General features: G+C 36.0%; 1 protein-coding gene across 2 annotated transcripts in view; it reads left to right on the top strand.

Moving 5' to 3' along the window:
• Window positions 1–12,351, top strand: part of LOC118262486 (uncharacterized) — a 60,422-nt gene that overhangs the window by 31,850 nt on the left and 16,221 nt on the right. The window contains exon 1 of one of the 2 annotated variants that reach the window (XM_035573896.2): window positions 726–993. The exons of the other annotated variant lie outside the window; for it this stretch is intronic. The gene's annotated coding sequence lies outside the window, so the exon portion shown is untranslated. Of the gene's footprint in view, window positions 1–725; window positions 994–12,351 lie in introns of those variants that run through there. 2 annotated transcript variants of the gene reach the window in all.

The raw sequence follows: 12,351 nt of genomic DNA, 5'->3' as shown, positions 1-12,351 counted from the left end.
GGTGAGGAGTGGGAGGGAGGAGGGGGAGTGAGGTCCCGCTACGCGCACCTCTTGCCCGCGGGATGCACGGGATGCACCGGGCATTGATTCATACTGACCGGTGCGTCATCGCTCCATAACTGTAGCGCATATTAACTAGATCACGTAACCATAACCTTTGAGTAACATTAAACACAGTTAATTAATTACGAATACCATTCCCATATTCACCAATAAGATTCTCACTAGAAAAATAATAAACATATTGCAGCAATGCTATTGCGCTGATTAATGTGTTTAAAACATCGATAATAATTAGCTAACATCAATAAACATGGCTGCATGACACAACATTTGAAATTATGATAGACGTGTCCTAAATGAAGCATATTTCTTAAGAAAATCCAATTTTAAGTTCCTTCGCTCGGCCATCGACCCTAAAAACCTTATTTTCTTTCTCACTCGCCCTCACTCAAGCCGATAGCTTCGTCTCGCAGTCACGAAAACCGCTGTTCTGTCTTTATTTTGTTCCATTACGGCCAAGAACAATGACTATTCGTCGATAGGACCGTGTTCCTATATCTATTCTTTTCTGACGTACGAGTCGCTGGCGCGTCGAGAGCGAGATGACTAGCTTTCCGAAGAGTGCAACCGCCGCTAAATGTTTCGAATTCCTATTGGGCCGCTGAGAGCTTAAAGATGGCCACTCGAAGACCGTTTTCTCGTTACGATAACCTAATTTTATTCCATTACGTCGGTAGTCGTTCTGCTTAAATTTCAATAAGGCAACTCCATTAAGTTCGAATGTCAGGAGGTAACGCGAGTAAAAAGACAGCGACCTCGCGGGCGTATGTTCGCACGCCGCGCACTGCGGCCGGGCCCCCGCCCCGCGCCACAGCCTCCGCCGCCGCGCTGCTCCCGAGCGGGTGATTCAACTGTGTTTGTTCGGAAATGTCGAAGGTTTGCCGGACGTCAACAGACACGGAACTACCTTCAGCCTGAGCGTGTTTCCAGGTATCATTTTAATTTTATCTATGTAGAGCACCGATAGATTTATGCGGTACGAAAGAGTGCTCGACTACAATCAATGTTTAACTGCCAAATAGAGCCGCATAACTGCATGAATCTAATGTTATCAACTAGTCATTTCAAAATAAACAACATTATATTGCCATTTCAGTAATGACAAGCTCTCAGTCATTTTACAATACAAAAGACATCAACGCGCTGCCGCTGTGTTAGCTTTTAATGGTAAATATTGCGTGCATTGAATTTTTAACATACAATGCTTCGGTAAATACTTTTAGGACGTTTTCAGCTTAGTCTCAAACATTTTATGTATATGTGAAGATTCATAAAAATACAAACATATTATATTATATGCATATTTTATCCACGCCTATGGAGGCTATAAGAATTTGCATATATTTAATTGTCGATCCATAATATAGTTAAGTGATGTGACTCAAATATATGTATTTAAGTATAATATTTGCATATGCTACTATATTCATCATAAGTATATGCGACAAGCGCCGGCGTCTCGCCGGCAGCGTGACAGCACACTTTAAATAAATATTCTGTTGTCCACGTGTAACCAAAGGCTTGTCTCCTTTTGTCATTGATATTTTTCCGCATTTGATCGTGTCGCGGATTATACTAGAAATCCTGTTCGAGTTTTTTACTTATTATTGGGTACTAGTTTGACGGGCGACGTCGTGGCACGCTGCCGCAGCGGATAGTGCGGACTCACGCGCCACGTGGACTTCTGCCGCGTAACAACATGCTTATTTATCATTACAACTATTCAATGGTCGCTTTTAGATAACCTTTTAAATTCACGAATTACCCATTATATTCGATTTTTCGTTAAAATCATCAGCCAACATTATTTTTATTTTAAAAATAGAAGTATGTCAACTTGATACCTGTTTGATAATATAAGCACGTTTTATTTGATTCTTAATTCGGCTTACTTAAAAATATTCTTGTAGATAAGATAGCTGTTTGTAGGAAAACAGGCTTTTTAATAAACATCTATTTATAAAAACTACAGTAAGGAAAAAACCTAGTACATAAGTAGGTAGCTACATTAATTTGGCTGCAAATATCTTTATGGGCACGTTTTAATGTATAAAACTAAAAATGTCAAAACGACTAAGATATGGAAGTATTTATTACATTTCTCTTTAAGTAAGTGAGCATTAAAATTATCTGAAGTTAAATGAATGTGTGAGTTAAATGTAATTGATTGGTTATGTGCCCGCCATATATTTGTTACACGCACCCGATGCGCACGCGACCGCTACTGATTCAAATTACGTACCAAACACGCTGAGAAACACAATTTCGATCTTCAATAACTTTAATGATAAATCATAATTACAGTCACAAATTAATTAAATTTTTGATTAAAGGGACCGATTAGATAAGTGATGGGGACGGTATGGCCCGCGGGCCAACTTCCACCGGCGAAAGGCTTTGATCCGGTCCATCAACATTTGTACGCACTGGCTTGTGTCGTACACATAAAATTATCTTGATATTTACATGTATTTAACCTCGGATGTAAGATGTACTTAAGACAAAGCTGCAGTAACTTAATTTTTTTGTTCAGAGAAATATAGGATTTTGTGCCAGTTTCCTTATGGTTTACTAGTTTAGTTGTAAAAAGTTTTTCTATAACAAAATGAAGTACACGTGTGGAGAAACTTAGCGATCTATTCAAATAGCGATTCTTTAATTATTGACGGGATATTGGATGGCCGCACGTTTCTACTTTTTTTTGTATCACGATTACATGACAAGGAAAACCCATAGCAACAAATTGTGGGTCGTTCCGAACATTGTTACACGCCTAGCTACTGAGTTTCTTTTTCATTATAAACTCTTTTGTTGAAAAAAGTAAAAAATACATGCCAAAATAATAAGGTCTATAGGAATACACGTAGTCTGTATGAGCATGGAGGATTTATACGAAGATTATAACTCGGCGCCCTGTCAAGGTAGTGTGGTGTATGGATAAAACACATACGGATTTAGATATCACTACCAATAAATCATGCAATATTAATGACCGACCGTATTTGTAATGGTAATATTCTTAACGACACGGTAAAGGTAAAGTTAATGTAAAGGGTCTATTTTATCTTCACCGTCGTCACATATTAACATTTCAAATAAGCAAAAATCATCAATATTGCATGAGATGGGCATTGGAACTTTACTCGTACTAACCTACGGCAACGTTCACTCCAATGTTAGCGACGCGATTCATCTCACACGTGAAAGCACATACAATTTATATGTTTTACTTAATAATTATGGGAAATAAACTGACTATCATAAAGTTTCTTATTGCTGGCAGAGAACAAGCTTGCAGCTTGTAATTAACGGAGCGCATTACAAATACAAACTTATTGAGGAAACACACGAAATGCATTACGAGTTGTCTCTGTACAACGAGTATTGTACGAATTTCAAATATTTTATCCGTGAGGGCTTCGCTTGGCTGGTCAGTGGAGGTAATAAACACGGCTGCAAGTCACAACAGTTTCTCACATGGCGTGTATTACTGAAAATGGATGTTAGAGATGCTCTCCGGTTAAACTCTTCACGCAGCCAGGCTCAGTATCCAGGTTAAGTGGGGCGTGTTTTCAATTTCTCGTACATCGCGGGTCGAGGTCAGTCGCTCGCTGCACGTTTTATACCTCATCACAACTAGTACAGCCAATTTGTTTATATCGAGCACTTTAACAGAAGGATCACGACTGTACACAGCACTCAAATCCAATTTGCCGATATTCAGCTAATATACATAAATGTATGAGATTAGAAAGCTGTGATTGCGCCGTGTCCAAAATTTCTCCTTCATTGTTTTATTTAAAGTTGTTTTTAGTATGAAAAGATTTAGCGTTTCATTAAAATTTAAAAATACTCAATAATAAAGCCTTATATTATTATATTATTATTATTGATTATAATATCTTTTCAAAAATCATACACTCATGCACAAGTTAGTGTTACAGTTCGCTACCGAGCTTTGTATGGCTTACAAATATGTATCTGAAGATGAGAATCCGGTGAAAGTCTCATTAAAATTAGTTCAGTAATGTCGGTAATTAACGACCCTCACCCACATCCTGGTTGAAGGGACATTGCGTTTACTCTCGTATCGTGAATTGTTTCGGTCAAATTGACACATTTTTTATTTACGATCTTTTTTATCACCAGTTTTTACTCGATGACTTTTCTTTGAAATCAAGCGGGCACTGGGTATTACTCCGCTTGGTTACACTGAGAGCGGTAAAACCTATGACAAGTTCAGTTTAATTAGAATTTGAAAAAATCGGGATATTTTTCCGAGTTACTTCACGAGTCAGTTCTGAGAATCGCCTGTTATGTTAGTTGTTCGACCTTTTATAGAGTGTTCAACTGTTCATACACGATTAACATTCTTTAGTGTGTATTGTAAGAATTTGTATCAAGCCGTGAAGTGGTGATTCCAACAATACGCAAAAAAAATTGTATTGATGTTCGAGGTTTGGTTAACGCAAACACTTGATTCGAATAATTTAAACAGTAATTACGTAATGGTTCCTTATTATTATTCAAATGTACCATAACGCCACATCTATTAAGCAGTAGCTGTATGGAAATTATAATCTTTAGAATGGAAAGCCGCATCCAATTGTGTATTAATAACATAATAATCATGTTACGACTTTATTATTCCAAGAATGCGGTTTATGAGGAAAGCCATGGACTTATTTTTGTAAACTTAATTGTGTTTTTATATTCTCATAAAAGCTGTTGTGTACTTTAATCGCGGAATTAAAATACAAGAAATCCTTAACTGCAGTCACGTGAACAAAAAGTATGTTGGTATTTGAATAGAGAGCGTTTCAACACCGCCGCTCAATCTTTGTCATTATTGTAGCAAATTAATCATAAGTGAAACTGCGCTTACCGACTAATTTGCGAACGACTATCTGGCGGTTTAATCGATTTTTTTTTTCACTCACAATAGAGATTCTACGAAATAGTGCGCTTTAAATAACGATTTAATGTTTGATTCGATTCAAATACTCTCTAAGATTATTTGTACGTTCATATAATGCAAAAATCCGAATTGTATTTATGAGGTACTAACAAGTTTTTTTCTTATGAATACATTCTAGTGTAAGGCAATTTGTTAAATAAATTTTTGTGGATAAAAAAACTAGACCACAAGCACCGTGTACGTGGGTTGTTGAGTTGATCGGAACAGACAAAGTTATGACAGAGAAGCTTTTGTATTCTGCCCTAGATAAACGATTAGTTACAGTTTATTTGCACTTGAATTACACTTTATTTGTACTTGCGTGCTCAACTCAAATTAATTTAGAAACGAACCTTCTTGCCTGGTCAAAATGATTGTTTGATTAGAATCTTATCAGACAATAGTAACAGTACACAATTGTAGCACACGTTTTAAATTGTAGGAGTGTGTATTTATATAATATGTATAATTAAAGTGTCCATTGTTTTGTCACATGATGTGTTATAGGCAATTGATTCATGATAATTTTAAAAGACCTATGTACATCTCTGTGGCATCGAGATTTAAGAATACCTAGTTCAGGTTACTTTTTTATTTATTTTGAATAATATGGAGGCTTCAATACTAATAAACGTATGTCCAGTTCCAAATAGCATGTCCACAGAGCGTCACACGGCAATAATTCGAAGAGTACCTTAGTTCGGTCGGCTTCTACAATTTACGAGGAAACGAGGATTTCGCAAAACTGATTGCAAACCGTCGAGATTGGTTCTCGAGTGTGGCGTGTCTAATTTATCACAAATGTGCATCAGTGTAACAGGCGAGGATCGGCGCGAATCGCAGGCCAGCGCCGCGTCGCACTCGATCGTACGCCACCGGGTTGCAGGTGTCAATCCTGTCGCATAAATAATGCGGATAAACTTCCCGCTTTCCACTGAATTATGTTTCGTACACGTCGTAAATACTCACGCACATTTGTAATTCAAAAATTTAGGTTTCAACAGAGTCGAGCGATAGAACCATTTGATATTAGTTTCGAATTATCTTTTACTAAACTTCAAATCCTGAAGTTTTATACTTTTACATTGAGTATCTACTGATAGCTTGTACTCGTGCTTTCATAATATTTCAATAATCGTAGAAATTCATTTTATGGGTATTTATTTCCTTAACATTTTCAAACTAAATGCAACAAGCAAGCAACGAATTGTTTTAAACATCTTAAAGGCCCTTTGTGTTCGCGTTTCAGAGGACTGAACTTTCTATGCTTACAACTGAGAATAGCTTATAAATCATAAAATTTCAAGTGTTCGCAATTGAAATTGCCTCAATAGGCAACAAGTTGTTCAGTGAACAATACTCTGTATTAATTTCTATTTGTCTAACAAATAAAAGATATCGAAATGGTATATGTCAATGCTGAAGTTAGTATCTACAAATCAATGTTAGGAACTTACATAACTAACTCTTGTTATTCATTGCGTTACGCTTAAATTGGTTTAACTGTGTTTAGGTACAAGTGATGTAATTTCTTAGTGCAATATGTATTTCAGCGCTCTAAACCAAATTATAGATATGTTTGAGATAACAAAGTAAGGGTGATTATTAATTTATTTGCTGTTTTCAAAGTTCAAACCTCTGTCGTGTCAGTTGCAAAAAAAAGAATTTTAAGAATAACTTACCTATGCCTAGTATAATAATTTAGAAAACTATTGCGTTTATATTTTGTTACCAAAGTACGATTTGTTAAGATATACTTTCAGTTTTCTTTAAATATTTTACTACGTGTGCTTGTCATGGTAGCTGAGCAATGACCATTTGACAATAATCCCTTAATTTCATTCGTCTATAACTGTATAGATCTACTTTATTTTCAAGCAAATTACGATAAATCATTTGTAGTCAATGTTGTCATATTCTAGGCGAAGTGAAGGTGCTATAATAAATCTGTGCAGTGTTACAATAAATCTACTCGCTATCCGTGTAGTGTGTCGTTTGGACTTACAAATATTTTCGCTGAGTGGTACACACAGCACCACACCGCACTGGTACAGAGCGCGGAGTCCCGTACCGGGCGCCTGCGCATTACTTGTACCCAAGTGAGAGTGCACATTATGATAGATCGTTCGATCATGATGTATGCTCTCACATTATTTACATTGCACTGCTGTAGGTCACATTCCTTACTGTAATGGTATTAGTTTTTTATTTAATACTAGCTTTTGCCCGCGACTTCGTTCGCGTGGAATAGTGACCTCCGGCAAATTTTTGGTTTTAACCACATAGTTCCCGATCTCGCGGGATCTCTTCAAAAATGAGATGTGGAAGATATTCCAGGGAACTCTTCAAAAATCAACATAATGAGCTCTGCGTTTGAATTTAATAGATGTATACTCACTTAGGGCATTGAAAAAATAGTTTAAAAACGGACTTAAACTAACTTATAACTAAAGAAAGCTACGAATTACGAATTTATAACAATTAAAAAAGAAACTATATTACAACCTATCCTCTATGCTATAATAACCAAGCTTAAACTAAATAATTTAAAAGAAACGACTTAAATCTAATCTAATTAAAAAAAAATTAGACTTACAATTTTATTAAAAAAACTAACTACAGTAACTACTAATAATCGATATCAAACTAAACCTACGTTAAATAGTTTAACCAAAAAACCAGGAAAACCCAACAAATAAACTTATTAATTAATTGACAAATACAACGAAACCAATTTAGAATATACGAAACAGCAGGACCACTACAGTCAAATAATCATACGACTGATAATACACTTTTTCTACGATAGTACCGAAGCGCTCGGCCGATACCCAACCAAATGAATGTAACGAAACCATAGCGCGATCTATTTCGATCCCAACGCCATCTATCGAGGATAAAGACAACTTTTTTTTTTTTTTTCTGGGGGGAAAATCATCCAATGACTTCTCCCACCTTGGGCGAGGCGAGAGGGAGTGTCAGACTCTTACCGACTAAAAACCACCCCGTTCCTTCTCCTGCTTTTCGAGCCGGAGCCCCGGTAAACCCGCTAGGTAGTCCGCAGCTCCGGAAGGATAAAGACAACTTGGATTATTTATTTATACTCCGTTCGGGCATTTTCTTTGTACTAAAAGTTTAATTATATTGATATTATTTTTTTCATACCTTTTTACTATTTATTTACTTTTTTTCGATGAATTAAAACAATAACATGAACCGAAGTCGTGTAACGATCGACATAGAATTATTTATAAATAATTTATTTCTTATTTTTATTTTTTGATTTTTGAAATAAAAATATATCTATGTCCTTTCTAAGGTTCTAAACTATATCTGTACCAAATTTCAACCAAATCCGTCAAATAGTTGCGGAGATTAATGGTATAAGCATAGAATGTTCGACGTGATTCTTTAATTTGACATAACTTTTTTATTTATGAACCGATTGACATGAAACAAACACTAAATGTAAATTTAAGCATCCCACAATATATTCGTGAAAACCGCATCCAACTCGGATCAGCCGTTTCTGAGATTAGCGCGCACAGACGAACAGACAAACAGACAAACAGACAAACAGACAAACAGACAAACAGACAAACAGACAAACAGACAAAAAAAAAGTTAATTACATTTTTGGGTTCGACATTGACATAACAATAACCCCTGCTATTTTTTTTATTTTTATTTTCAATGTACAGACAGCACTTTTCTACGATTTTATTATATGTATAGATAGATTAATTAGCTGTGTGTTTAAAATATTGAAATTACAATTTAATATTAATTAGCTGTGTGTTTAAAATATTGAAATTACAAAACGAACATATTCCTGCACAATTTGCAAGTAAATATGACGGCAAGAGTAAACAGAACAATTTGTTTTGTTTACCGTAAAACATAAAAAATCCCTAACAGATCATTGAACTCGACACAACCATGAATATGTTTAATTTGAAAGTAGTATTTTGCTGCTATTTTAAAGTTTCTAGGTAAACGGGAAGTGTTCTCGGAATCCAAATATTTCGTTAAGAGACTGGAGGAACCTCAGCACTTCAAGGTTTACATGCGAGACCCTCAAATATTAATGATATACAAAGCAACAAAAAGAGTGACGAAAGTAAAAATAATAAAGGATATCTTAAATTACAAGAAAGCATTTCATATAATAATTAGGTTAAAATAGATAGTGGCACCATGTAGATTAAGATATATATAGATTTATTCAAATAATAAAACTAAATTTCTACTCAAATTCGGAGGTTCGTTAAATTCTTATCGTGTCTTATAAAGCAACTGCATTTTGTAATAAATTATTCAACATTTCAGTTTGCAGTTTTTAAATGTCAATATGTAGAGCACTTTAAGAGAGACTATTAAATAAAATATGTTTTCACTTAAAACCTGCCGCAATTACCTTGATAAACAGCCACAAAGTATGAACCCTTCAATTAAAACGTACGATTCAGGTTTCTTTCGCAGTCACACTGGGTGCATGCTTTTTCTTACCAATCGTAATTTGGCTATATTCATTACGAAAGTTCCATTGTGCAGTGACACGGGCCAATAGCAATTGACATTCCATCCGTTATACCAGTTTATGTAGAAGACGAACCGAGCCATGTATGGGCGACTTAATGTAGAAGAAGATAAGTAATTAAACTATATATTCCAGGAAGCGATATTTTAACATTTTTAATATGGATACTAAGACTTTAATGAAACTCACTCAAGATGTTTCGCGATAACCATAAAAGTAGAAATGATGCTACTTTGGAAACAGGAAAACAATTTAAAATATTCAACAAGTGAAACAACAGACGTGAAGTATTACGATTAGACAACACCTACTTTCTTTATGAGAGAACATTAAAGCGCTACATAATAACCGTAAATTATAGTGTACGAAATTCGATTAGTAAAACCTAAACAGGTATATGATGAGATGCATCCATTTTGGATGCCCACTCACTTGACATGGATGACTAAAACGCAGGCGAAGTCTACTGGCCGGCCGCTGACGGACCTAACAAAACAAACAGGACGAAGAAAAAGTTAGTGGAACCAATTAAAACAGCCATTAACAAGGAGAATAACGATCTCTTGTTTATTGATTTAAATTGCAAAAGAGCGCGTCACGTGGTTCGTTGCTGTGTGGCGAGGTGCGCAAGCGCACCGTCTTCGTCTCTCGAGCTTTAATTGGCGGACATGTCCGGTATTTTTCGTCATCGGATGGCCTGGGACCGGCATAACATTTGCTAACCCAATTCACTAGCTGCACACTGTGCATGTCTTAAATGCGAGAAGTCGAACACAATAGTGTAGCCTATAAACGTTGATAGTGTGCGCGCACTAAATCTTTTAGTACCGATCTATGTTAATCGATAGGACATTAACAACGGTGCGTCGGTAATGGTCAGTCCTGGGACACGGCGTGCTCAAGGCTGCGCTCGGTGAAAGGATTCGTCGTGTATCTGGATCATCCCGAGCGACATCCGCGAGCCGAGAGCCGAGCCTCTGCCCGTACGCAGCACGACACCACTTCATTGCTAGCGCTAAATTGTAACCGACTTGGCAGCGATCATTACAGCTTAAATTAATATCTATGTTCTAATTTTGATCTGATAGTCGACGGAAGTGTGTTTCATATAAATGTAATAATCCTTTCCTGTCATAAAATACTATGTCTGGCGAACTAACACTGATGCCACCCACTGGATCAATTATAATTGATATTAAGTTGGATGCATTCAAATTCACTATATCAGTTTCATGAATTTACTTTTCGAAGACGTAAAATATATGTAAACTAGTTACGAGTTGCCCGAAAATGTTTTAGCTGTAATAAATAAAGCCTGTGAATTGTAATTATTTGTGGTTCGCTCGATGTACAACACGGGGCCACATCGACACCGCCGTGGAATATGCAAATGATGTTAAACTGCAGCCTTACGAAACTGCTCCGGCTCTCCGATAGACGTGATAATACCTATAAATAAGGACAAACTATTAATGGTGAAATAAATTGATGTGAGATCACGATTTGAAAATTATTTACCTGAAGTCATTTACACCGTGGAAAGCGATCTACGCGCTGTTGTATGCAGACCTACCTCACCTACTTAGTTGTAGGACACGACCACACGACCAACGCTTCTCCACACATACTTACTACTTACCAACTTGGAAACTAATTATGGACGTGTCAAGATAACCAAAATTGGTGTTTGGATAAATATATTCATTCATTTAAACATTGTTTAGATAACAGAGGAGCTTTACATTTCATTGCCTTTTATAGTAAATGTTTGTATTGAGTAACTGTCTAACAAACGAACAGTTAAGAAGTTTAATATTGTATATATGCAATGCATATAATGGATCACTTTCTGCGGAAATTAACTTACACTCGCTTAATTAACTTATACAGCATTATTGTGATTAAAAGTTAATTCATATTTTTATACGCACAATATCTCTGAGGACTCAACATCCGTGAAATAAATGATGACTATATCCCCTAGCTGAATAAATATTAATGTCATACAAAATTAATCAGATCTTTAATTTATGATCGTGACAAAGTTAGCATTGTTGTAAAAACTGGCTAGACAACGCCCAGCAATAACGGCTATCAAGTGATTTACGTCATCGTAGTTTTAAATTAATGTGACAAAAGTTGATACAAGTCTTCCGCCATTTTTAATGATGTTGCATTTGCAGAATAATAAGGAGCCGATTGCTTGGCTGGCGTGCATATAAAAATCGTTTAATATTGATTGATTGCTTATTGATTGGTTACGTAGGTTACCGTAGCAATCAAGTAGAGATGTTTTCAGTACATTTATCTAGCGTCATGTGATTGCAGTTATACAGATGAGTTTCATTAAAATTCGTGGCAGACATATTGCTACGCGCGATGTGAGATATATTACTACCCGTTAGTAATTGCGAACCGAGATACAACTTATTACACGACTGTTGTCGGCTTATAATTGTCTATCTATTACTATGTATCATGGGAAAAGTACCCGCACGGTAACATGTCACAAAGATGCCCGCAGCACCGCAGTTCGTAAATGTAGCACACATTATATAGATGAACGACTTAGTATTTATACCAAACGCATACATGAATTAATATGCAAATACAAACGTGTTAATTGTGTCCGATGCATAACTCGGCAAAAATTGATATGATTTATTTTTAATCAAATAGATACGAACAGCTCATTAAAATATTACAGCAGCTTCGAATCAGCGTGGGCTCCAATCTCAATTTATTATTATTAAATGGAATTCATGGAACGACTGCATTCGACTCGGTTTCA

The sequence above is a fragment of the Spodoptera frugiperda genome, chromosome 12, assembly GCF_023101765.2.
Source record: "Spodoptera frugiperda isolate SF20-4 chromosome 12, AGI-APGP_CSIRO_Sfru_2.0, whole genome shotgun sequence".
Classification (NCBI taxonomy): domain Eukaryota; kingdom Metazoa; phylum Arthropoda; class Insecta; order Lepidoptera; family Noctuidae; genus Spodoptera; species Spodoptera frugiperda.
Note: the sequence above shows the minus strand (reverse complement) of the source record. Positions and strands in the feature narration are given on the sequence as shown.